At 41.9% G+C, this 26,409-nt stretch overlaps 1 protein-coding gene and 1 long non-coding RNA gene across 4 annotated transcripts in view; one reads left to right on the plus strand and one right to left on the minus strand.

Annotated features, from left to right (window-relative positions):
* MMP16 (matrix metallopeptidase 16) overlaps window positions 1–26,409 on the minus strand; it is a 182,582-nt gene that overhangs the window by 130,534 nt on the left and 25,639 nt on the right. The gene's annotated exons all lie outside the window — the stretch shown is intronic.
* On the plus strand, window positions 9,844–20,375 carry LOC309538331. Of its 2 annotated transcripts, none has more exons than XR_014222173.1 (3): window positions 9,844–9,877; window positions 16,383–16,467; window positions 20,080–20,375. It is a non-coding gene; the product is annotated as an uncharacterized lncRNA (long non-coding RNA). The 2 variants fall into 2 exon arrangements; XR_014222174.1 differs by lacking the exon at window positions 9,844–9,877 and adding an exon at window positions 13,937–14,030.

The following is a 26,409-nucleotide window of genomic DNA, read 5'->3' on the forward strand; positions in this document are numbered from 1 at the left end:
ATGCTTCTTTACTTAGAATCATAGAATCATAGAGTTGGAAGAGACCACAAGGGCCATCGAGTCCAACCCCCTGCCAAGCAGGAAACACCATCAGAGCACTCCTGACATATGGTTGTCAAGCCTCTGCTTAAAGACCTCCAAAGTAGGAGACTCCACCACACTCCTTGGCAGCAAATTCCACTGTCGAACAGCTCTTACTGTCAGGAAGTTCTTCCTAATGTTTAGGTGGAATCTTCTTTCTTGTAGTTTGAATCCATTGCTCCGTGTCCGCTTCTCTGGAGCAGCAGAAAACAACCTTTCTCCCTCCTCTATGTGACATCCTTTTATATATTTGAACATGGCTATCATAACACCCCTTAACCTCCTCTTCTCCAGGCTAAACATGCCCAGCTCCCTTAGCCGTTCCTCATAAGGCATCGTTTCCAGGCCTTTGACCATTTTGGTTGCCCTCCTCTGGACACGTTCCAGTTTGTCAGTGTCCTTCTTGAACTGTGGTGCCCAGAACTGGACACAGTACTCCAGGTGAGGTCTGACCAGAGCAGAATACAGTGGCACTATTACTTCCCTTGATCTAGATGCTATACTCCTATTGATGCAGCCCAGAATTGCATTGGATTTTTTAGCTGACACTGTTGGCTCATGTCAAGTTTGTGGTCAACCAAGACTCCTAGATCCTTTTCACATGTACTGCTCTCAAGCCAGGTGTCACCCATCTTGTATTTGTGCCTCTCATTTTTTTTGCCCAAGTGCAATACTTTACATTTCTCCCTGTTAAAATTCATCTTGTTTGTTTTGGCCCAGTTCTCTAATCTGTCAAGGTCGTTTTGAAGTGTGATCCTGTCCTCTGGAGTGTTAGCCACCCCTCCCAGTTTGGTGTCATCTGCAAATTTGATCAGGATGCCCTTGAGTCCATCATCCAAGTTGTTCATAAAGATGTTGAATAAGATCGGGCCCAAGACAGAACCCTGTGGTACCCCACTAGTCACTCTTCTCCAGGATGAAGAGGAACCATTGATGAGCACCCTTTGGGTTCGGTCAGTCAGCCAGTTACAAATCCACTTAAGCCAGTGCCTTTGGTATATGGCAAATTTTATCCTTTCCCCCCATCATTTACAGGTAATATGAGTTCACAGTTAATGTCCCAAAAAGAAAACCTTGTGACATAATTGTTTCACAATCAGTATCTTAAGAGGCACCAGCATTCACTGAATTTCCAGAATCTGCTGTTTTCATAAAAATATTTTTTATGGAACTTCCTTTCATCATTTTAACCATCATTTGATGCAACGTTGTGGTTTATTTTAAAATAAAATGCCCACAACATTTGTCATCCTTTTAGAATACCACAAGGTTACCACTCTGCTAAGCATAGATGATACCATGAGGTCAACTAATAGAGAACAAGGTCTAGGTACTGAAGTGCCTTCATATTTCATGATATTTCATGCCAGCAGTGGTTAAACTTTAGATTACCTAATGAAACAACCATGTTTTGAAGTCTCTGGCTGTATGTAATGAAAGTATATCTCTAGGCTACTATGTTCAGGGTCAAATACAGAGGGGGGAAGAGAAATCAATCATTTACATAAGCAGCCCATCTAGCAGTCCTAAAAACCTGCTATTTGCTCGGTTTTTAAGCAAAGCATGAGGGTGACAAGGTTAAAAAGGAAGTTGGACTGCTCTGTCAAAGCTTTTCTGAAATTTTATTTGATAAGCAGGCTAAGACATCCCAGGAAAATGTGATTATTAAAGTATCTGTATAAGTGTGATTGCATGACAACTGTTCAGTTAAGTACTGTATTTAAAACTGTCTTGCCTTTCCATTTCCACTACACATACTGGAAGCTAACATTTCTCCTTAACCTGTTAAATCTTGTTATGAGTTTGGGGTGTTCTGCCAGACCCCTCTAATCTCTGAATCCAGCAAGTATTAGAATTTAATCAGTGCTTCAAATTCTTGGAATAGCCAGGCTAGCCTCCTGGTGAGATGATAGCCTGGGAGATGAGCCATTAAGGGGGATTAAGGGGAATTAAGGGTAAAATGGCAAGTGGGTTGGGAGCCCTCCCTTAACACATAAAGCCAGAGTTTAGGGTAAAACATTTTGGGGCAGTGATATGACCAAGAAGTAAAACAGCAAGCTGCAAAGCGAGAAGAGTTTGGATTTGATATCCCGCTTTATCACTACCCTAAGGAGCGGCTAACATTCTCCTTTCCCTTCCTCCCCCACAACAAACACTCTGTGAGTGGGGCTGAGAGACTTCAGAGAAGTGTGACTAGCCCAAGGTCACCCAGCAGCTGCATGTGAAGGAGTGGAGACGTGAACCTGGTTCCCCATTGTATCGCTCTTAACCACTACACCACAGTGGCAGAGCAATTTTGAGACCAATGTATTATTTCTGTTGGAATCCAAGGCTGTGGCTATGGAAGAAACAAGACCCTTTTGGGTGTTACTGCTGTGAATCCCTCCATGGTAGGCTTAGGTTGTATAAATGTTTAAATAAACCATATGTCATAAAGGCACCGCAGTCTATACTGTGCTCATTTCCAAAAGAACCCTGATTATGTGCCTGGAACACCTGGAATTCTGCACCACTTGGAGACTGGGGTGGCGTGCAACAATATAATGCTTCCATACTTTTCACAGAATCATAGAATTGTAAGGGACCCCAAGGGTCAGCTATTCCAACCCCTTGCAAAGCAAGAATCTCAACTAAAGCACCTATGGCAGATGGCCATCCAACCTCTGCTTTAAAACTTTCAATGAAGGAGAGTCCACAACCTCCCAAGGGATTCCATTCCACTGTCAAACAACTCTTACTATCAGAAAGTTATTCCTGGAATTTAGTCGGAATCTCATTTTGCAATCATTTGAATCCATTGCTTCGAGTCCTAGCCTCCATATCAGGAGAAAACAAGCTTGCGTCATCTTCCACATGACAGCCTTTTCCATACAAGATGCCTATCGTATCTCCTCTCATTCTCCTCTTTTCCAGGCTAAACATACCCAACTCTCCTAACCGTTCCTCACAAGGCTTGGTTTCCAGCCCCTTGATCATCTTAGTTGCCTTCCTCTGCACACATTCCAGCCTGCCAATGTCATTTCTCAAATTGTAGCCTCCAGAACCGGACACAAGACAGAATAGAGTGGTTACTATTGTTTCCCTTGATCTTGACACTTTATTTTCAAACTCTGTTATGGACAATTTTGGGATTTCTCAAAAGCTTATCATGTGATCCTCAATGAGAAGTTCAGTGATGGGAAGCACTGTTTCTGAATGTTAGTATCATAATAGCTGGCTAAAACTATGCATGCTTATGGGGAACATACTTGGCGAAAGCTATATATGCTCATACTATCTACTGCACCAACAGTTTTCCAGATGGAGAATACACACAGTGGCATTTGTGGCACATATGGTAAACAGGACCTGGCACAACGCAATTTGATCCAGAAGGCTCAGGCTCTCTCGCTCTCTGGCACTCTATAATCTTGATTATACACATAAATCTGTTTATGTCTAAAGGATCACACCGAGTGCAGGCTAGACGACCTTCAGGATCCTTCAGATTCTTTAACTTTGCATACTGGTCAATACCAGCACTGAGACCCCATGAAACATATTCCATTGTTAACTACATACAGTGAGCAGGCTCAGCAGTCTTTTGTGTGAAGTATCATTATTTAAAGAAATGCAGCCATGGGATAAATTCCTACCTTAAACATTTCACAAAGGCAAACATTTTTTCCACTGTTTTGATTACAGAAACCTGCTCCCATCTCAGAATCTAGACTAAATAAGAGACAGATGTGCTCATTGCATGTATGGCCCCTTAATACTTGTCTGTCCTGAAAGTGCTTTAAATTTATTTGTAGTTTGTTTTGAAATAGATAAACCAGAATATGGATCATGCTGGCTGCAGCTAATTGGCAAATGGAAGTCCAGCCACATATGGTAAAGGTACCCCTGCCCGAACGGGCCAGTCTTGACAGACTCTGGGGTTTGTGCGCCCATCTCACATCTATTGGCCGGGGGCCAGCGCTGTCCGGGGACACTTCCGGGTCACGTGGCCAGCGTGACAACGCTGCTCTGGTGAGCCAGAGCCGCACACGGAACGCCGTTTACCTTCCCGCTGGTAAGCGGTACCTATTTATCTACTTGCCCCCGGGGGTGCTTTCGAACTGCTAGGTGGGCAGGCGCTGGGACCGAGCAGCGGGAGCGCACCCCGCCGCGGGGATTCGAACCGCCGACCTTTCGATCGGCAAGCCCTAGGCGCTGAGGCTTTAGCCCACAGCGCCACCCGCGTCCCTCTAAACCCGCGTTTTGAAATAGATAAACCAGAATATGGATCATGCTGGCTGCAGCTAATTGGCAAATGGAAGTCCAGCCACATATGGTAGGTCATGGGTTTCTCACCCGGGTTTAGTAAAGGATGAGAGCCAAAATGACTGCAATAGAAAAGAATGTAGAACGTGACAGTGCAAACCAGGGTTTCCCAAACTTGGTTCTCCAGCTGTTTTGGACTGCAGTTCCCATCATCCCTCACCACTGGTCCTGCTAGCCAGGGATGATGGGAGTTGTAGTTCAAAAGATGGGAGTGGCCGGGCCTGGTGAAATTTTAATTCCTTACCCCTACAGTTATGATTCATGGGTTCCCACTTAATTTTATTTTGATTTTAAATGTGATTCAAATTGTATTTTAAACTAATCGTTTGATTTTGTGTTTCTAATGTATTTTATATATTTGGTGTTAGCCACCCTGAGCCTGGTCTTGGTCAGGGAGAGTAGGGTATAAATAAATTATTATTATTATTATTATTATTATTATTATTATTATTATTAACAGCTGAAGACCAGAGTTTGGGAAACCCTGGTGTAAACAAACATATATGTGTAAACAAGAGTGTAGGTGTAGGTAGAGACAAGCTTTGTGGAACTGCATGGTCAATTGTATGACTCCCATTTCCTCCATGATATAGCAAAGCCAGAAATTGCATAAGATACTGCACACAGGGAATGAGGGACAGAGGTGGTATGCCCCATGGAGGACATTAAGGTCCATAAATTGCAACACTTTAGAGGTCCCAGGCCCCAAAGAAGTTAGATTAACCTCAACCAGAGCCAGGGCTTTTTCAACACTGGCTCCGGCCTGGTGGAACGCTCTGTCTCATGAGACCAGGGCCCTGCAGGATCTGATTTCTTTCCGCAGGGCCTGTAAGACAGAGTTGTTCTGCCTGGCCTTTGGCTTGGAGTCAATTTGATTTCACCCCCCCCCTTTCTTTTTTCCTTTCTCCTCCTGTGATGAGGCTGCATTTTAATGTTCCAATGTTTTAATGTGGTATTTTAATCTTGTTTTTAAGTTGTATTCATTCAACTTGTTTTTATTATTGCTTGTTAGCTGCCCTGAGCCCAGCCTTGGCTGGGGAGGGTGGGGTATAAATAAATTATTATTATTATTATTATTATTATTATTATTATTATTATTATAGGTTTTGACCATGCATTTACTAAGAGCATGTCAAATTCCACCCCAGGTTGCAGTAATATCGCTAACTCGGGGGGGGGGGAGCAGTTCTGAGTTTTCAAAGAAAAGAAAATACCTTCAGCCACGTACTAGGAGGCTGCCAAATTCTGTGTGGCTGCTACAGCAAATGCTTGCTTCCAAGCTGTATTTCTCTCGCTTTGTTTCCTCCTGATGGCTAAGGATATAATCAATACATTTTTATCCTTCCCACGGAACTGTCAGCTCTACAGTGTTAGAAAAAGGAACATTTTCTTTTCATATTCAGCTTCCTTTCACACATTGATTTTTCTTCCTGTGCCTGGAACAGAGCAGAAACTTTACATCCCCCCATTTGTTGAAACACAAACAACTTCAGCTTAAATCACTGCTCAAAGCAGCAGCTTATCCAAGTTGAGCGTTTGCTTCCTGACATCAAGACAGGTTTGGGGAATACCAAGTGCTTTGCAAGCATTCCTCAACAGGTAAGAAGGGAACTAAACGTCTACCTTGCAATTCATAAATTTAAGAATTTCTCTTGCAATAACAGATACTGTGAGACATTGGTGGATGGGCAACTTATTTCCTGATATGTGGCATTCAATGGAACCTGGAAGAACCACTAACATAAACCTACGATATACGATATCTTTATTGTCAATGTCCCATGAAGAACAGCGGGATTGGGTAAGCAAAAGGGCAAAGGATGGTGCTGATTTCATATGGAGAACTTGCCTACTCAAACTCTATCAATCAATGAACACCAGATAAGAGTATCTTCAGATTTTGCACTATAGGGCTTTGCCATGCTTCAAAGAAGACCCAAGAAGACTATTTCATTCCTCTCCACAAAGTAGTTTACAAAATCCCAGACTCCTCTAAACTGGCTGGATTCTGCCCAGCTGCCAGTTACAGACAGGAATACATTTCCCCTCAAATGTTAAATATTACAGTAATAGCTTTAGCAACCAAGTGCAGCAGGATGAAGCTCCTTCAGTAGCTCATCAGATGCAGTTTAGCTCAGTTGAGTTAAATTAAGGTCACAGGTTCAAATACAGCTCCCTTCAGCCGACGAATTCTGGGATAAGCATGGCTGGCTCTATATTGCTACAGTAGGTCTGAAAAATGTGTGAGAAAGCTTGTTTCCATTTCAGCTTATTTCTATATACAGCAAGGCTTATCACAATAGCTTTCATTTACTGGAAGTTTGCCTCAATGCAGTTTTAATTGAGTTCTAATCTACCTGTCTCACACTGTCCTATACCTACAGCAGTAAGCTTGGAGGTGTGTGGGTTTTTTTTTGGGGGGGGTATTCCTCTGTGAATTACTTAAGCATGGTTTCAGATGGATCTCTCTATTCAGCATGCAAAAGTTTCATTTTTACCGTGTCAAGAAGAAACATTTCAAAGCATGCTGACTAAGAATGAGAGCTGTCCATGGTTTGACTTTCATCTCTTTGTCTAATAACATTGCACAACCTCTGTCCTTATAATGTGTGGGCTCAGTAAAAACTGGCTTACCTTGCCAGACTGTTGTAATGGTTTTCTAGAGTTTGAATACCACCCAATCAACTAAGTTTTACTCAGAATAGAACTACTGAAATTATGGGACCAAACTTAGTAATGTTCATTTATTTCCATTGGTCTAGGTGGGGTAAAACTTAGTCAACTGCTACTCTGAAGGACTTTGAGCACTTAAGAATGCAATGCTACATATTATTTTCAAGGAGCTAGTATTAGTGTGGAGGAAAGAGCAGAAGGGTACAGATTTTTACTACAGGCTATAATGTAACTTAAGTGGGGGTAGGCAAGAATTGAAGATAGATTTGCTGTGATTTGAGGTTTTCTAACAGCCTATTTCATCAGACGCCATCAAAAGCCAATGAGCTACATTAAGCTGCATCTTGAAATCTTTTGCTGCATCTTCTCCCTGCCCATTAAATATACTATTTATATTCTTTTGCATAGAAGAGGATAAGATCTCCTTCTAATACTCGTGTACTATAAATATAAGGTATAGATGCCTTATCATCTCGCTGGCAAGCACAGAAAGTATAGAGAGCAAGCCATCTTACTAGTGAATGCTTCTAAAATAAGAGCAGAGCAGAACTCACAGAGATGATGGACGAGCAGAGTCATATCGACCTGCTATGTGAAAAATAGCCCACATTACAAAATTCCACCCGCAAGTAATGTTTGCACATTCTGAAAAGGCTTGCAAGGTAAAACATGATTAGAAAATAACTGTGTGTGTGCACGCACACACAACGTACTATAACTTTGTTTTGCCTCATGTGATGTCAGTATAAATAGTGGCATTAATCGCTGTCATTTATAGCAAATGGTTATTAGTTCAGCCGCATTGAGTAATAAACTGCATATTCCCATCTGCCCATCCAGCAGCTTGAATGAGCATGCTGAGGCTCTAAGCCATGGGTAGAGCCTCTAAGCCGGGGGCTGGATCCAGCCCAATTGCCTTCTAAATCCAGCCCACGGATGGTCCAGGAATCAGCGTGTTTTTACATGAGTAGAATGTGTGTTTTTATTTAAAATGCATCTCTGGGTTATTTGTGGGGCATAGGAATTCGTTCATTTTTATTTTTATTTCAAAATATAGTCCAGCCCCCCACAAGGTCTGAGGGACAGTGGACCTGCTGAAAAAGTTTGCTGACTCCTGCTCTAAGTTCTGTGCAAGCACTTTCCCATTTTTTTCCCAGTATGGGGGAACGATCCAGACATTTTGCCCATGAAGCATTTTCTGACACTGAAGAGCAGTACTCACACAGCTGCACTGGAGCCCTGTTTCACTCTGGATCACAGCCATACCACACAAAAACAATACACTGTAGCTGCATAAGCAGACGGTTGTAAACAATAATGAGATTCACATAATCATTTATTTATTTGTTTAGCGAAAACTTTCTCAGTCTGAAAATGTGAGCCATGGCTTATGCCCTACCACATAAGTAAAGAGAGAAGGGAATGATTATTTTCTTACTATAACCACACCATAAAACTTTTGGTTTTCCTCTTGTAGAAAATTGTATCACCCTATTTTCTTGTGTTTGAGCCACTATTTGCAATATCTGTATACTAATCTTCCGTCATAACATTCCTAACCAAAAAGAAACTCAAAATAATATCAGTAAAAACAACAATTTAAACCACAAATCAACCATTTAAAAACAAAACAAAATCCCTGCTGGTTAAACAAGGGCATACCATTAAATTTTCAAAATTGCCAGGTAAAAAAGGTGTAACAAAATAAGGGTGCATTTACTCTCCTCCAAATAGGAAGAACTATGCCAACCTGACCTCAAGAGGGAAGGAATTGCCCAGCTTAGAAGCCACTGCAGACAAGACCCTGTTCCTCATTTAAAACAGTATAATGATCTATAGCACTACCAGAACACAGAACAACAAAAAACAGACAAGGTGAATCCAAATCTAAATTGGATCTTAACTTTGGTTGGCCAGGTCAATTATCCTTAACCAACTGTTCATCAGCTGTTTCAGTCTCCCGTTATTAACTCAACCTGCTAATTTCAGGAAAAGATCGTCCTTCATTCTGTCTTGCCCTAGGGAGGGACTTGTACTTCTGGTCCATGCCAATTTTACACATTTCCATCCAAAAAATCCATTCCATCCCATTTTCACATTAACTAATGTCCTAAGAGGGTGGGATCTGAACAAACAGCTAGAATAAGAATCAGGTAGGCTATTCCTACCTGGAGGGAAGAGGGGGAGAGCCCTAAATAGCACTCTATTCTTAAGAATAAACATGAAATGTTAATTCCTGGAGCTGTGTGTGTGTAAACCAGGAAGGCATAATGAGACTCTCCAGCCCTTTATTATCATAGTATTTTTGAGAACCCAGATACAGAAAACAAAATGTACTGTGACACTCTGAACATATGCAGTTGACACTTGCATTTTAATGAGCAGATACCATTTAGCCACAGACAATGGTCTTTCCTATCACTAATACATATGCTTTAGTTTTTTATTGCTGCATAAAAATGCAATTATAGAACAGCTACGGGGGGGGGGGTCACCCAAATCAATAACTGAGATAGGCATCTCTGGGCAATAAATTGTAAATCTGCAATAAATGATTAATTAGGCCTTACTATCCCACAGCTGCATTCCCAGTTTGGGAAAATGGAAAATATATTGCACATAAGCAGCATCCACCAAGGGTTTATCTTGCCGCAAGACCATATGGAAGACCGTCCCCATAGATTCTGTATCCTGTAGTGGCATAACATCTGCTGTGCATAGCAACACTTATCTGATGTAATAAGGCCTTCTGTTCTCTGGCATTCTGAGTCATAAAACATTCATTTTTCACCAGCCATAGGTTCACAGTCCATTCAAGGTGGGTTGAACACAATTAGAGCTTCAGCACATATAATCATAATGAACACACATTTGGCAGTTTTATGATTTCAGGGTGGCCTTTGAACTTCAAGGTGTCTGGAGAGGAGGGAGAATTGCTGCAGAAAAACAGAGGTCTTGCGTCCCACTGGCTGCTTAGCTCCAAAGAACCTTTTTTTCTAACAAAAGTGGCTGTCAGAATTTTATGACACATATTTGCAAGAACATGGGTGACACATATTTGCAAGGGACGTGGGTGGCGCTGTGGGTTAAACCACAGAGCCTAGGACTTGCTGATCAGAAGGTTGGCGGTTCATCTCCCCGCAACGGGGTGAGCTCCTGTTGTTCAGTCCCAGCTCCTGCCAACCTAGCAGTTCGAAAGTACATCAAAGTGCAAGTAGATAAATAGGTACCGCTCCAGTGGGAAGGTACACGGCGTTTCCGTACACTGCTCTAGTTCGCCAGAAGCTGCTTAGTCCTGCTGGCCACATGACCCGGAAGCTGTACGCTGGCTCCCTTGGCCAATAAAGCGAGATGAGCGCCGCAACCCCAGAGTCGGCCACGACTGGACCTAATGGTCAGGGGTCCCTTTACCTTTACCTATTTGCAAGAAGTGTTCAGTTCAACTTGAAGGATGCAGTGTCTCAAGAAGTTCACACTATTAAAAAACTTTTGGCCATGTTTGTAAGGCAAGCTAGCCAAAATATTCATTATATAATCATTGAATTGTAGAGTTGGACGGAATCATACAGGTATTCTGGTCCAACCTCCTGCAACGCAGGAATCTTTTTGTCCAACATGGGGCTCAAGCCCACAACCCTGAGATTCAGTGTCTCAAGCTCTACCAACTGAGCTATCCCACATAGTTCATATGCTTCATGATGCCTTGACTACGCTTGCTCTGGGGCCTAATGGATACACCACCAGGAGCCTTCCGCGAACGTAGTGCCACAAAGTACATTTGGATGCAAGGACAGTGAAACAGGTAGTGATGGAAATCATTAATTGGAGCAGTATGACACTGAGAGTCATTGAAAATTGGGATCAGGACTCCAAAGGTGTTTGGACCCAAGTTGTAAAGAGCTTGGGAGTTGGAATTTCTGCAAAAGTAGAAGTGAAATGACAAGCTGTGCACAGACTCCAATGTCTGCACTGGAGTAGGTTAGAATCAGGGCAATTGACTGTCTATGACTTGACTGCTATTTATTTTTCTATGAAACAACCAAAAAAGCCCTTTTGACTGTAGCAGTAGGACATTTAGCTACAGAGAGAGAGGGAGAGTTCATTTCAGAAAGTCATGTACTGCCATATATATATATATACGAAAGCAAATATATATATATATATATATATATATATATATATATATATGGTATTTTATATTTCCTTAGTCTGTTTGGTTTTTTGTTTTAAAGAAAAATCGTAAAATTCAAGTGCTGGCCCCAGTTTCAGGATAAATGCCAAGGAGAACTGTTCAGTCTGGTGAAAAGTATTCACACATACTCAAATTAACATTGCATGGTGAGCCAGAAATAAAGGAATACAACGGTTTAGAATTTGAGGCCGCTGTTGTGAAATAGTGATGAACTAACTTAGTGGTGGCGATTTCATTGTAAATTAGCCCAAGTCTTTATCTTCATTTCCATTGTTCTAAATTGGTGCTTTAAATACTTGACCATTATTTCAAAATATTGGATGGGTCCACTGATAATCATAGGGGAGGATGTGTGAGGAGAGCGCACATGGCCCTTATTGTCACATTCATACACTTTTTCTGAAGATAATCAATGGGATCAATTAACGGACTGGGGCACTCTGCTGGGAGAACTAGTAGGGCATAGGGACCTATAGCTGTATAGTCCAAGACAGGCAAACACAGGGGTAAGAAAGGCAGGTTTATTCAGGAAAAGAGGCATACACTCAACTCTCTGACTTTGGACTATCGGTCTTCACCCATTTCCTTGAAAGCTACAGAACCTATTCCAGAAATTTTCAGTGTTTTTCCAAAGGCTACTGCAAGGCCTAATGAAACTGTAGCAATGGCCATTTTCATTGACACTAGGTACCGTATTTTTCGCTCTATAGGACGCACTTTTGCCCCTCCAAAAATGAAGGGGAAATGTGTGTGCATCCTATGGAGCGAATGCAGGCGCCAACTCCCACTGCGCTCCCCGGGCTTCAGGCTGCTATCCACAAGCCTTCGGAGTGCAGGGGGAACTCCCGCCGTGCTCGGAAGCCTAGCAGATAGCTGCCTGAAGCCCGGGGAGCGCAGCGGGAGTTGGCGCTGCACTCCCCGGGCTTCAGGCTGCAGGCTGCTATTCACAAGCCTTCGGAGTTTTCAATTTTCAATGACTCACAGTGTCATACAGCTATCCGCAAGCCTTCGGAGCGCGCCCCCAGCCCTGCAAGCTCCAGGAGCGACGGCAAGGCTGCGCGCAACCTTGCCGCCACTCCCGGACCTGCTCTGGGGGCATGGGTTGGGGAAAGCTCGGGCTTCCCCCGCCCCAGCCCCACGGCTAAAAACAAAGCCAAGACAGCGAGCAGGATCCATCCCGCTCGCTGTCTTGGCTTCTGCCAAAGCCGCACGCAGCCTCTCCCGGCTGGAGAGGTTGCGTGTGGCTAAAGAGGAAGCCAGGACAACCAACGGGATGGATTCCACTAACTGTCTTGGCTTCTTTGCACTTTGAAGCTGAGGGGGGGGGAATATTTTTTTTTCTTTATTTCCCTCCCCCCTAAAAACTAGGTGCGCCCTATAGTCCGGTGCGCCCTATGGTGCGAAAAATATGGTATTTTTTTCACCAGGACTAGAGAAGAGGGCAGCTATGGTGGCTGGGAGAACTAGTGTAGGAACCGTGCCAAACTAGTTATGAACTGAGCTTGAATGTTACTTGTAATTATACTGTATTCCAAACCCTCCAATTCTACTACTTTGCAAATCTCAGAGAGCTGCTTCCCTTGCCTTGCCTAGAATCATAGAACTGTAGAGTTGGAAGAGACCACAAGAATCATGTAGTCCAACCCCCTGCAATGCAATAATATTTTACCCAATGTGGGTCTTGAACCCACAAACCAAAGACTGAGAGTCTAATGCTCTACCAACTGAGCTGTCCTAATGCTAGCATGTCAGCCGAGGTGCACCTCATAGGTTGCCTGCCTAACATTTGTAGAAATGAGTTTAGGAATTACAGTACAAAAGGAAGCTTTAAAAAGGTTATATAACATAGGGACAAAGTTTCAAGGGGGATATATAATGTATTGTATATGAGAAACAGTATGTGGTCACATAATTAAAGACAAAGTGAATATGTGAAAGAGGTTGATATTAATTGAAGTCAAGCCTGACTTTGTAAGCTTAGCTGTGGACCATGTAGTATAATTTACAGGAAAAAATAACTCCTGCAGTGGAAAAATATATATTAGACAGTACTCGCAGTTACCAGAATGTCTGGTCACTTACCAGACAAAAAGAAAGCACCACATTCACTACTGGAATTACAGAAGTGAATATAGTTTTAAAGAGGTGTGGAGTACTAAATACCTTACTGCAGCCATACTACTTACTGCAGTCCACTCATCTGTCATGTTCAAATAATAGGGCTGGCCTACCTTTCAGGGCTATGGTAAGAGTTGCTGAAAGAATGACTATAAAGCTTTTCAAACACTCAAATGAAGTTCCATATTTAATTATTTTAAAAACAAACTAAAACACATCTACCCTCAAAGGGCTTGGAGGGAGTGGGCAATTCTGTTAGTCTAGACTGGCCACAACCTTCAGAAGCAACTCAGCTTCATTTAAATGAACATTCACATCTTTCTTGATTAAAGAACAATTAATGTGATGAAGGAATGATATAATGGGTTGTATAAAATAGCAGTATATAATAAGGAGGGAACCAATCAGAAATGGAAGCTGAGGGAAGTCCAGGAGGGAGGAAGTGATGATGTGTAATATGTATGTTATTGATATGAGATGTTTGTAATGATAGAAAAGAAAATCAATTAAAAGAAGAAGAAGAAGAAGAAGCAACTCAGCTTCCTCGTGCTATCACATTGTGAATTGTCAGCTAAACCATCATTTTGCTCCAGATACAACATTGTCACAATATTCAAGGCTCCGTCCTCATTAGCTACAGCAGAAATCCAGCCGTTATAGAGTAAGCAAAGCAAATTATAAACATACCATAAAATATTTTATTCTGGTTTTTCTGAACAGGGACAATATATACACTCACTGTATGTAAAACATGCTAGAAGAAATCAGTGAACTCAAACCACATTTTTTACAATAAATACAATTTCTACCCCCTCTCCTTTCCCCCCTTTTTTAACAGAAGTACAGTAGGATAATAGGCCATTAGGCCAAACCACCTAGAGAGTTTACAGAATACGCTTGAAGATTTTCAAAGAGGATATCCTCTTCAGGGTGGAGCAGGGACTGGATATCCCACACTGGATCTCTTCCAATTTCATGACTGTATAATAACTCTCAGCTTGCAAGGATTGGCAATTTACAGCCTGCAAGATTTCTTGTGATCAGAGGTCTGAGAAGGACACACAGAATGCAAGAGAGACACATTTAGGGCATGAGAACAGATGCAAACACTGAGCACAGGCTTTTCATGGCTTTCTGTACTATCTCAGCTATTTGGATGGGAAAAGTTACTTGTCCGAAAGTCTTTTCCAAGTCAAGTGTCCTTACATAAATTTCATTTTTCCAGCCCATTCATTTGAATGCAAAACAAACACAAGGCAAATGGGGTGAAATAATAATCAATTATGTATCATTTGCAAACTGAAAGCAACAGCAACAGTGAATACTAATTATATTCACTGGATTTATTTCCATTCTGGACCTTGATGAATAAGCAAAAGTTGGCAATTCCCATTTCCATTGGAATTCTCTGATATCTCTAGTATGAAGTCAGGCACTTACACATAGGTGTGGGTTATTTTAACTAGCAAGCTACCTGCTGAGTCAAATTCAGATTAAATTTCTTCCCTAGTTAATATAAGTGACAGTTGGATGACTTTCAAAGTCCACTTACTATTCGTCAGGGAACATTTCATACAACTGAAGCCCCCTTTTAGAAGCAAACCATTCTGCTGGTAAGGGGGAGGGGGGTGGAAGGTTCTGGAGGAGTGCAAAATTAGTCCATCTCTGAGACAAGCATCAATTTGGGCAGTGACCTCCATTGCATGATACCGTAGTGCTGAAAAGAGAACCAATGCTGAAGACATTTTCAAAATGTGGTGGGCCACTGAATCTTCTTCTGTACCCTTGAGACTTTTGTCTCTCCTTTCACAAAGATATCAAAGATGCTATGGGTCCATTGTTTTAAATGAGCCAGGATGATATGGAACTGGCAGAATAATTTACAGGTTTGCTAGGCCAGCCCACAACTTCCCACCTTCAAAAAGCTTCTATTCAGAACCTTCTTCATATACAGCAATTAACTGAGTGATGAGAACCCAAAATTATATTTGCCTTTGAATACAGTAGTTACATTTAAAGGGGTATTTCAAATTGTGCAATCACTACTCATAGCAAGGAGATACATTGTGCACTATAGCACAAGCAACAAAATGTTTTTGAGAATGAAAAACTTGGTTTGAAATCGACACATGGGTTATTGGGGTTCAAATATCTAAAGGGCTGTCACATGAAAGATGGAGAAAGCTGGTTTTCTCCTGCTATGGAGGGTAGGACTCGAATCAATGGCTTCAAGTTATAATATTCCAAACTTTCTGACTGTAAGAGTAGAAGAGTCCCTTGGCAAGTTGTGGACTCCCCTTCATTGATTTTTAAGCAGAGATTGCCATGAATGCTTTAGTTGAGATTCCTGCATTGCAAGGGTTTGGACTAGGTGACCCTCGGAGTCCATTTCAGTTCTACAACTCTGATTCTACGGCTCTAAATCAAAAACTTCCTGCCAAAAACACACTCAAAAGGCTTTTGTGCACCGAGTAGGATTGTTTATTCCTTTCCTTTATACAGGAAATATAATCAGTATTTTTGAAGCTGAAAAGTGTTTACTTAATCTACAGCTAACACAAAATATGTCTGCTGTGGTAAAAGAAAAGAGTGTTGTGTGCCTTAACAGAAACAGCTCATTCAACTTTAATTGAAAACTAAAGATATATAAACCTTACAAATTCTATTTCATTACTTCTTTCTGTTCCTGGTCCAAACCATTTGGGTTATGAACATCAGCCGAACAATGGGCAGAGAAAATGCGGCAACTTAGTGGTATCAGCCTTCCTTACTATAGTACAGTGGTACCTCAGGTTACATACACTTCAGGTTACAGACGCTTCAGGTTAAAGACTCCGCTAAGCCAGAAATAGTACCTCGGGTTAAGAACCTTGCTTCAGGATGAGAACAGAAATCGTGCTCCGGTGACGTGGCGGCCCCATTAGCTAAAGTGGTGCTTCAGGTTAAGAACAGTTTCAGCTTAAGAACAGACCTCCGGAATGAATTAAGGCACCACTGTATTTGTATTTTAAAGGTGTTCAATGGGCGTTTTAAAATCACTCATCTTATTTTCTGCACATTTAGTCCTGAGTACTCATTTCCACTCCAGCAAGATAAGTGTCCTGTATCTTATTATTATCCATCTTTTAGGCTTTAAAATTTAGAGCGCTCACTACATTAAGTAGTTCTACTAGCTTCAAGTAGGATGTGTCCCAAAAACAGATAGACACTGTTTTTTCAGACTTTGAAATGGAAAGAAGTCAAAATTCCCAGAAGTTGGTCAACTGAGGTTCTAAAAATATGACAGCTCCTTTAAAACAGGCAAGTAGCATTGGGTAGTAGTATCGCAGTAAGTAGCATTGTGGCAGGGCTGGCAGCTAAATATTGCATATTTGTCTCTTACCCCCTCAAAAAATGGAATAAGCATGTTAGGCTCCTTTAAGAGGAAGGGCAAGATATAAAAAATAAAACACAAATGTGAAATATATTCCGGCTCAGCCCACTCTTGCTGCAGGCAGCGACCTGTGCATCATTTGGGATCTGGAGAAGTCCGCCTGGAGGAAGGCCAACCCAGCTCAGCTGGGAGACAACCTGATATATTTGGAGTGCTGCCATTATTGCAACATATACAGTATAAGGAAAGGTTTATTAATATTTTGGTGGGTTTTCAAGCAAAAGTATTGAAATTATTATTAATTCCACAATGAAAACTCAGGCACAAAGCCACACAAAACGCAAGTGTAGATTTCACGGTGAATTTTTCAGCTGCTGTGCGAGCCTGACTCTGCAGCTGAAAACTGAACAACAGTTCAGTCTTGCCCTCCCCTATGCTTCAGGGGAGTTGGCCATCTTTTACCAAAATAATAATAATAATAAATGCTCTGCAAACATTTGTGTATTTATTCACAAAGCAAAACCTAGCAAAAATGCAAAACTGTTCTGGTAATTGAGGGCAGGCATCTTGGCACCATCATGGGGCATTCAATCAGTACCATGTGTGTTCCTAGACGTGGGAATCACCAATCCACAGTGCCTTTGTCTTCCCCAGGTTCAAGGTCAGCACAAGCTTTTGTGGACTCAAGCCAGACGCAAGGATGGCAGATGCTCAAAGCAGAAACATGTGGGTGTCATTCCACATGGGAGGCTGTTTCTGTGAGATGGTCTCCAACTCATCTCACATGCAAACACAGCCCCCATCCACACACCTTTTTTTCCCCTGGAACAAGAGAGTCTTATGCTGGTGCAGTTCAATCAGACCAAACCATTTATTTATTTGTACATTTACAGAAATTGCATCCTGACCTTATGAGCTGCGATAAGAGCTGTTCAACAATAAAATGGACTACAGTGGTACCTCTGGTTACGTACGCTTCAGGTAACAGACTCCACTAACCCAGAAATAGTGCTTTAGGTTAAGAACTTTGCTTCAGGATGAGAACAGAAATCGTGCTCTGGCAGAGCGGCAGCATCAGGAGGCCCCATTAGCTAAAGTGGTGCTTCAGGTTAAGAACAGTTTCGGGTTAAGAACAGACCTCCGGGACGAATTAAGTACTTAACCCGAAGTGCCACTGTACCTCATAAAGTGGTGGGCTCTCCTTCATTGAAGGTTTTTAAACAGAGCTTTGGTGGCCATCTGTCAGGAATTATCTGGGATAGCTCAGTTGGTAGAACATGAGACTCTTAATCCCAAGAATCATGGGTTTGAGCGCCATGTTGGGCAAAAGATTCCTGCAATGGACTTGATGACTCTTGTGGTCCCTTCCAACTATGATTCTATGGACATTTCTGCATTGCAGGGGGTTGGACTAGATGGCCCTCGTGGTCCCTTCCAACCCTAAGTATTTTTATGATTCTAAGTATTTCTACTCCTGCAGTAAACTACAGTTTGTCACATGGAATGACAAACCACTTTGCGTGCTCTCCCCGCAAGCAGCTAGCCCACCACTGACATAACACACAAATCAGCCTTCATCACCCAACAATCTCTCTAGCAAAATCCCTCTTTGCTTCATAACAATAAAGTACCCAATGCAGCCAGAAAAGAGTGGGGACAGTCTGCCACCGGTCCAGCCTCCATTTCTACAATGCACAGAATTCTTCCCATCTTCACTTAGTATAATTGCTAACTATGGAAACATATAAAATGATAAAACAGAACAGAACAAAGCAAAAACACTGAAATTGTTGCAGGGTAATTGTAGGGCTCCAAACTGACTGGCAAGTCATTGAAGGAACAAAATGTTTCCTTCTGCCTGTCCTCATGGGCAAAATAAGAAGATCCTAGGCCAAAGTGAAAAAGAAAAAGAAAATGCAAAGCCTTCATAAAAGCAAACTGATCCTGCTGGCTAGCTGTTGCGAACCCCTGGGCTCATCAGCCTAAGCTACTGATGTCACCTTAACGCTCTCCTCAGCCGCTCAGCGGGAGCCTGTTGCTATATTTTTCTCCAGTGCAGCTAAATAATTCATCAGGGCATGGTGCTTTGTGAACAGGCCAGATTGCAGGCATCAGGCCAACACCAAGGTCGCCATGGAGACATGCAAGCACCAGCCTCCTCCTATCCTGCCCTGACAACGTGAGGCGTGCAGACTATAATAGCACAGCCGTATATACAGGTTACCAAGATGAATGGATCTTCTTCTTTCAATCTAAATGAGATGTGCAATACGCAACAGGGTCTCCACTGCTTCCTTCCCAAGGACTTTGCACCCAGGCCAAACAATTTGTGAAGCACTGTTTGTATCCACACTGGAACTGTTTCGTGGAAGACTTAGGCAGCCATCCTGACTTACAGTGGTACCTCGGGTTAAGAGCTTAATTTGTTCCGGAGGTCTGTTCTTAACCTGAAACTGTTCTTAACCTGAAGCACCACTTTAGCTAATGGGGCCTCCTGCTGCCGCCACACCGCCAGAGCACAATTTCTGTTCTCATCCTGAAGCAAAGTTCTTAATCCGAGGTACTATTTCTGGCTTAGCGGAGTCTGTAACCTGGAGCGTCTGTAACCTGATGTGTATGTAACCCAAGGTACCACTGTACTTGGGAGCAAACTTCATTGAATTCAGCAGGGCTCATTTCTGACTAGACACGTATAGGACTGTACTGTACTCCAGAACAAAATGGGTCAAACCATCATAAAGGATAGAAAAGCAGGGAAAGCATTTAAAATTCCTAAGCTACATAAGTATTCCTAGTACTGATTAAATACTAGGCACAAGTTTCACTAATAAGACAACAAAAGGGAAGAAAATGTTACAGGAACTTGCATATAGATTTTCAACTTTCCTGAGGGAAATAGCTGCATGTTTTAATCACCAATTGCCTAGCCTGGTGGCTTCTTCGTTTCATTTTTTAAAAATTTGATGAGTTGGGTGGGTGCAGGGGACAGAGAAGAAAATGGGAAGCCAACTGGTCTGCAACACAACCTATGTAGCTGTAAATAAACAAAAAGCATAAAACCACTGGGGAAGATCAATGGTGGAACACATGCTTTCCATGCCAAAAGACCTCAGATTCAATTCCTAACAAGGCTCAGAAAGATTCTTGCCTGAAATCCTGGACAGCCACTACCAATATTGAGCTAGATGGACCAATAGACGGACTCAGTATAAGGCAGCTTCCTGTAAGGTTACTAAAAGAAACGCCATGGTGCATTAGTAGCAGCACAATTGGACACTTTCATCTGCCCCAGCTGCAACAAAACAAGTCACTCTCGTATCGGTCTCTACAGCCACAGCAGACGCTGCAACTTCTAACAATTTGACTTCACTCCCAAAGGTGCACTCCTCCATTGTCTCCCGAGACAGACGGATGCCAACGACAACTGTTTTCAGTATTCCAGGTGAATGTCACCCACAGGCATTATAATGAAGCTGGATATGTTACTAAACTCAGTAAAGAATCCAGATTAAACCCAAGACTGAAAAGTGGCTGCATGACTCTACAACCTAATTCCTGCTTTAGTATTAATTATAATCTGGGTCATAAGAGATAAATTTACACTCTATTAACAGCCCGGTGGATTACCTTACAACCAAGCATATATATAACAGGATTGCAGCCTATGTGCACTACTTTTTGTATTTATTTCTAGCTTGCCTTTTCTCCTTACTGGAACTCTAGGAAGCTTATAAGATTGTACCTCACTGGACGCAGCAGACTTGCATCCCAGTAAATACAGCAAACCGAGCATTAAACTGCACATGAATTTTTGGTTTCATGAAAGCAAGTAATCATGGTTAAACTTCTCTCCATCAGATCTTCAATACTATGCATCCAAGAGACTTTAATAAGACTAGTATTATTGCAGGTATTTAAAACGTGGGCTTTACTTTCCAGGAGGAGAAATTATTTACAACCTTGAAAATGGAAATTGCACCAGCAAATCTTCTGAAATTTGTACATTCGCCCTTCACTTTATTCCCCCAGAGGTTAAGAATGGATAGCATATATAAGAATGGGTTCCCCTCCCCTTCATATCTTTTTAAGCACTGCTATAAATGCCTCTTCTGAAGTAGTCATGGTTGATTAAACTACAACTTAACTTTTTACCCTACAGTCTTTCTTCCCCTCAAGCGAGATATCATTTTCTTTACATGAAATTGCTTTCCAGGCATCTCTTGACAACCTCTACCGCCCTTAAAAAGAAATCCTCAAGTATATAGGCAGTGGCTGTCTTTAAGAAATTGAGCCAATATTTCTGTACTTTTTCCCCGAGATGCTAATAAGTAGTTTCAATCACACTACCCTATAGCACTCGGGACGCGGGTGGCGCTGTGGGTTAAAGCCTCAGCGCCTAGGGCTTGCCGATCGAAAGGTCGGCAGTTCGAATCCCCGCGGCGGGGTGCGCTCCCGCTGCTCGGTCCCAGCGCCTGCCAACCTAGCAGTTCGAAAGCACCCCCGGGTGCAAGTAGATAAATAGGTACCGCTTACCAGCGGGAAGGTAAACGGCGTTCCGTGTGCTGCACTGGCTCGCCAGATGCAGCTTTGTCACGCTGGCCACGTGACCCGGAAGTGTCTCCGGACAGCGCTGGCCCCCGGCCTATAGATGTGAGATGGGCGCACAAACCCCAGAGTCTGTCAAGACTGGCCCGCTCGGGCAGGGGTACCTTTACCTTTACCTTTACCCTATAGCACTAGTAAGCAGATGACAGAAGCTGGGACCTTTGGTACAAATACACTGACCGCTGCACAGAGATGGGATCTCCCTGCAGCCTTGTGCTCCACTCTCAAAGCACAAGTTATTAATTATTTTCAGTCACTGAAAATTAGAATTGGCTCTCTGCACTCTACTATTACATTTTGCCTATCTATGGTGCATACATAATGGCACCTGATGCCAACAGTCAATGCTGGCCAATGGCACTGACAAAACCCTTCTAGCTCTGCATGATAACTTCTCCTTTAGCCATATAAGAAAGGGTCCATCCGTCCCCAGATTTGGACTCCTGGGTTGGAAAGCTCTTTTGTCTAAGATAGTCCATTTGTCCTTATCCCATTGCCGCTTCTAATAAATCAATTGCTGGCATGCCCAAAAAGGCTTTAGGTAAGGCATTTAGCCTCACATCACTCCCCATGATCAATAATAGAGATAATACACTGAATTACCTCATGGTGAGATTTACAGTGTTTTACAAAACACTGTGAAAATAAACAAATCAGCAAGTTCTCTATAAATGCTAAGTGTTGTCATAATCATCACTGTAACACCTTCCAATCAGAAGCTTTCTCCAAATTCCTAAGCTCTTCAAAATTACCAAAGTTTAAAATCAGTTTTGAAAAATTCAGTATTAAAAAACCAGCAGTATTAATATTTACGTCTGGTTGGCTTGTCTAACCATAAGAGTTTTTAGCAGGTGTTAAAAAGGGTATAGGCAATTGGGAACCCTCAATGTCTGTGGCAAAAATATATGTGTGTGTTTGATAATAAGAGCCTACAGAATCAGAGTCAAAAAACTCCTATGAAAAAGGTATTCTCACATATAATATTTATTCATGGGAAGCAGTGCTCAGGAGAATCTTGAAACAGGGCAGCCAACTAAAGTTTTTCTCTTTATTGTTTTAGTGTCATTGACACAGAACGTTATACCTCCAGCACTAAAATTTGCCAAAACAAATGGAAGGCTCAACAAACTCAACTGATACAAATTCTGTCTAAAAAAAATTCCTCCAAAGCTGCTGTTTGCAGCTTTTGAGGGTAGACTTGAAAAAGTTAAGTAGCTGGGACAAGGCTGCTGTGCTATATGCACTTACCTAGGAGTAAGCAGCAATAAATGCAGTGGATAGATATGCATAGAGTTGCACTGGGTAGAAATGCATAAGGTTGTGCAGAAAATGATAATTCCCCCAGCACAAAGATCCTGATCTCATCTTGGGGAGGAGGGGAATAGATTATTAACTCTTTTTTAAAAAGCCCACTATGATAGTGCTCACTGATCTCCAGCATCACTTCAAGCTTGGCCCTCAATGGAGGATGTTCCAATGGCCCTATTAAGACTTTCAGTCTGAAAGCAAGATAGAAATGTAAGTAAACATAAATAAAATATAAGGCACTACACGGTTATAACTGGCAGAAGATGGCTCTGTTCAAACCATTTTTCTCTCAAGCAAAATCATGTCAGACCCTTATTTCTCGAAATGGGGAAAGACAACCTCACTTAAAACACCATTATTTCAGCAGCATGAGTTTTCATTAAACCATCCTCGTGAGTTGTAGTCAATGATAGCGCAGGAACAAAGAGCACTACCTGGTCACCTGTAGGCCAAACCTAGACTCCCAAGGGGCATTACTGACCCCTTAAGTCTGCATACTCAAAATTCTCCTTCTACTTTTCCTTTCCTGGAGCAAACATTTGTGGCAGTTGGAACAGGGCCAAGAAAACAAAGGTTAAATAGAAAACCACTATAGTACCAGCAAAAGGGAACCAGGACATTGCCTCTTTGAGTGGGCAGAAGTCTGAGCATTGGGATAGGAGAGGAATTTTATTCAGTTTGGATGTCAAGACGAACCAACCTAATTGTCACTTTCCAAAACAGTGCAAGAACTGAAACACAGCCATCCTTAGAAATTCACATTTCTCCAAATTTAGCAATGCAGTTTTCCAGCCTTTACTGGAGTAAAGGGTTCACAAACATGCTATAACAACATTTAAAAGTTGCATTATTTTGAGAAGAAACTGTTTTGCAAAAATGTGTTATTAGGCAAAATTGTACACAAATATGTCTATTAGCAAAAATCTGGATCAAAATGCAGATCAATTTTCATGGTAAATTGGTGTGGAAATGAGAACTGAACTTAAGAATGATAGAATGAGAAACCGAAACAGAGAGATATGCTTATACCCAGCTGTGTATGCCTTGAAAATTCAGTCAAGAGTTTTTATTTGCTGGTTATTAGCACTGACACATTACACATATCTTTCAGGATTTTTAATAATGCAGTAGGAAAATAAGGATGTATAGTGAAGCATTAGCAATAAAAAGGCAATGAATGTAATTACAAATGGGAACAAAGGATGGTGCATAAAACTTTAGCCCCAACCCTTCTGTCCTCAGTATAACAAAAGAAAATCAGAAACACTTTTAAATGCCCTTGATTGCAAAGCACTTATCAAGTGCAGAAAAGACCAAGCAAGTTCATGAAGAGATTCATACTTCAGAGGCATATTTACATTTCTTGCACATTACTGATCTAATGAACAAGAAAGAAACTGAACATTCATCTCAATTTCAAAAAGACTGTTGAATATTTTTCCACACAATGTATTCCCCTTTACAAGGTCAGACAGGATGTGTGAGGCTGACAAAAATTGTTCACACAAGGTTAGAATGAAGTTTACAGGAGGAAAAGGGTTGACCAAAACAGAAAAACAGTCCTGCAAGGATAGAATAAGGCATTAATAAATGCCAAGCGACAGGCCTGACTGGGTTTTATTTCTGGGCTATTTTATTGCACCTCCCAGTTCCTGCTGGGGGTGGAAATAAACCACAATCTCTGCATTAGTATTATGCCCAAACCAGAGATCATGATTTATTTTGCTCCAATCAAGCAAGATCAGTAAGCCAAGAACAAACTGTGATTACAGATCATAGCTATTCTGGAGTAAAACAAGCCATGATCCTGGTTCAGATGTAATGTTAATCCAGGAATCAGAGTTTGTTTTCCACAAGCATGAGCTGGGAAGAGTGGAATAGAGCAAAACAGGAGTAATTCAATCACGTGTGGTAAGCCATAGGTTATGACATGCAAAGGAAGTCAGCCAGAGCTCAGCTGCAACTGTTGCTACCCATAAGGATCATGTGGCAATTCCCCACACTGAGATGTTAAGGGTTGAATATGCCCCAGGTACCTAGATTTGGGGTGACCTAAATTATGGGCAAATATATAGAAATCAAAGGAGTTGTTGGTGTGCTCAATGAGAGAATAAAGCACATCATCTCTGCAGCATACGCCTATTCTTGTTCCTACTAGCTGTTGAAAAGAGTGCTCTTCAGACTCAGACCTCTACTCTTCACATGGTGGTGTCAAATACTAGCATGCACCACAGGATGGTAAGCTTTGAGTTTGTTGATGCTTAGCTTTTGAATTTCCCCCCACCCCCCAGAAGTCTTGCAAATTATACCATTGTAGTCTTTAAAAGTCAGCCCTCTGAAAAACAGCATGCAACAGCACTCAAAGGAAGCCCTTTGGCCTTTCAAAGCAGCAACTTTTAATAGCAGCAGGAATAATGCGCAAGGAGAACAAAGCAAAATATTTTGATGCAGACAACAGACTGGAGCAGAGATGAGGCTGTCATTGAGTGGCCAGGAATTAATAACTGTGCCTAAAAGGATCCCTTCATTTAAGCATTTATATTAGCTTTAGTAAAGAACCTTTTTGAATGCTTTAATGCTAACCATGGCTTATTGCCTCTACCCTGGTTAAGATCCCAAGTGTACCTCCAAATCAGGGTTTAGTGTGTTATGCTAAGTATATCAAGTACACTGCTTCTGTAGACACACCAGTGAAATCTGCTTGTCACTTTGCAATCAGACAGCTGGAAAAACTGCCATACAGTGCAACTCTCAGCATGTTTCCTCAGAAATTAGTCCTACTGCCTTCAGTGGGACATAATTCCAGATAATTGTGATGATTATCACTCAACATCCAAAACACGAAAGTGCTGCACCAACAAGTACAAAATAACCCCTCTGCAGTGCCACAAATCCAACTCAATGGTGTAACATTGGGAAATGTTGATCACTTCTCCTACCTAGGCAGTTATCTTTCCACAAGGGCCAACATTGATGCCGAAACCCAGCATCACCTGAGCTCTGCTATTGCGGCTTTCTCCTGAATGAATTGCAGAATGTTTGAGGACTGGGACATTCTCAGGGAAACCAAAATGCTTGTTTACAAAGCTACTGTACTACCAACCTTACTATATGCTTTTGAAACATGGCCACTTATAAATGCCATCTCCAACTCCTCAAAAGATTCCATCAATGGTGTCTCCGAAAATTTTTACACATGGGAAGACAGGCTAACTAATATCAGTGTACTGGAAGAAGCGAAGATCACCACTGTTGAAGCAATGATTCTTCAACATCAACTTTGTGGGACTGGTCATGTTGTGCGGATGCCTGATGATTGTCTTCCAAAGCAACTACTCTATTCCGAACTTAAAAATGGAAAACGTACTGCTGATGGTCAACAAAAGAGGTTTAAAGACAAATCTTTAAAAATGTAGTATAAACATGGACAACTGGGAAACACTGGCTTGCGAGCACTCCAGTTGGAGAACTGCCTTTACCAAAGGTGTCATGGACTTTGAAGACACTCGAATTCAGGATGCAAGGGAGAAACGTGCTAGGAGGAAAGCACACTTGGCAAATCAACTCCCACTCAGAAACCCATGTCCCCACTGTGGAAGGACGTGTGGATCCAGAATTGGCCTCCACAGTCACTTACGGACTTATTGTTAAAACCATGTTTATGGAAGACAATCTTACTTGGCTACGAGTGATTGCCAAAGAAGAATTCCAGATAACTGTGATGAGTATTGCAGAGAGAATCAGCATTTGTTTT

Source organism: Podarcis vaucheri (assembly GCF_965113315.1).
Source record: "Podarcis vaucheri genome assembly, chromosome: 8".
Lineage (NCBI taxonomy): Eukaryota > Metazoa > Chordata > Lepidosauria > Squamata > Lacertidae > Podarcis > Podarcis vaucheri.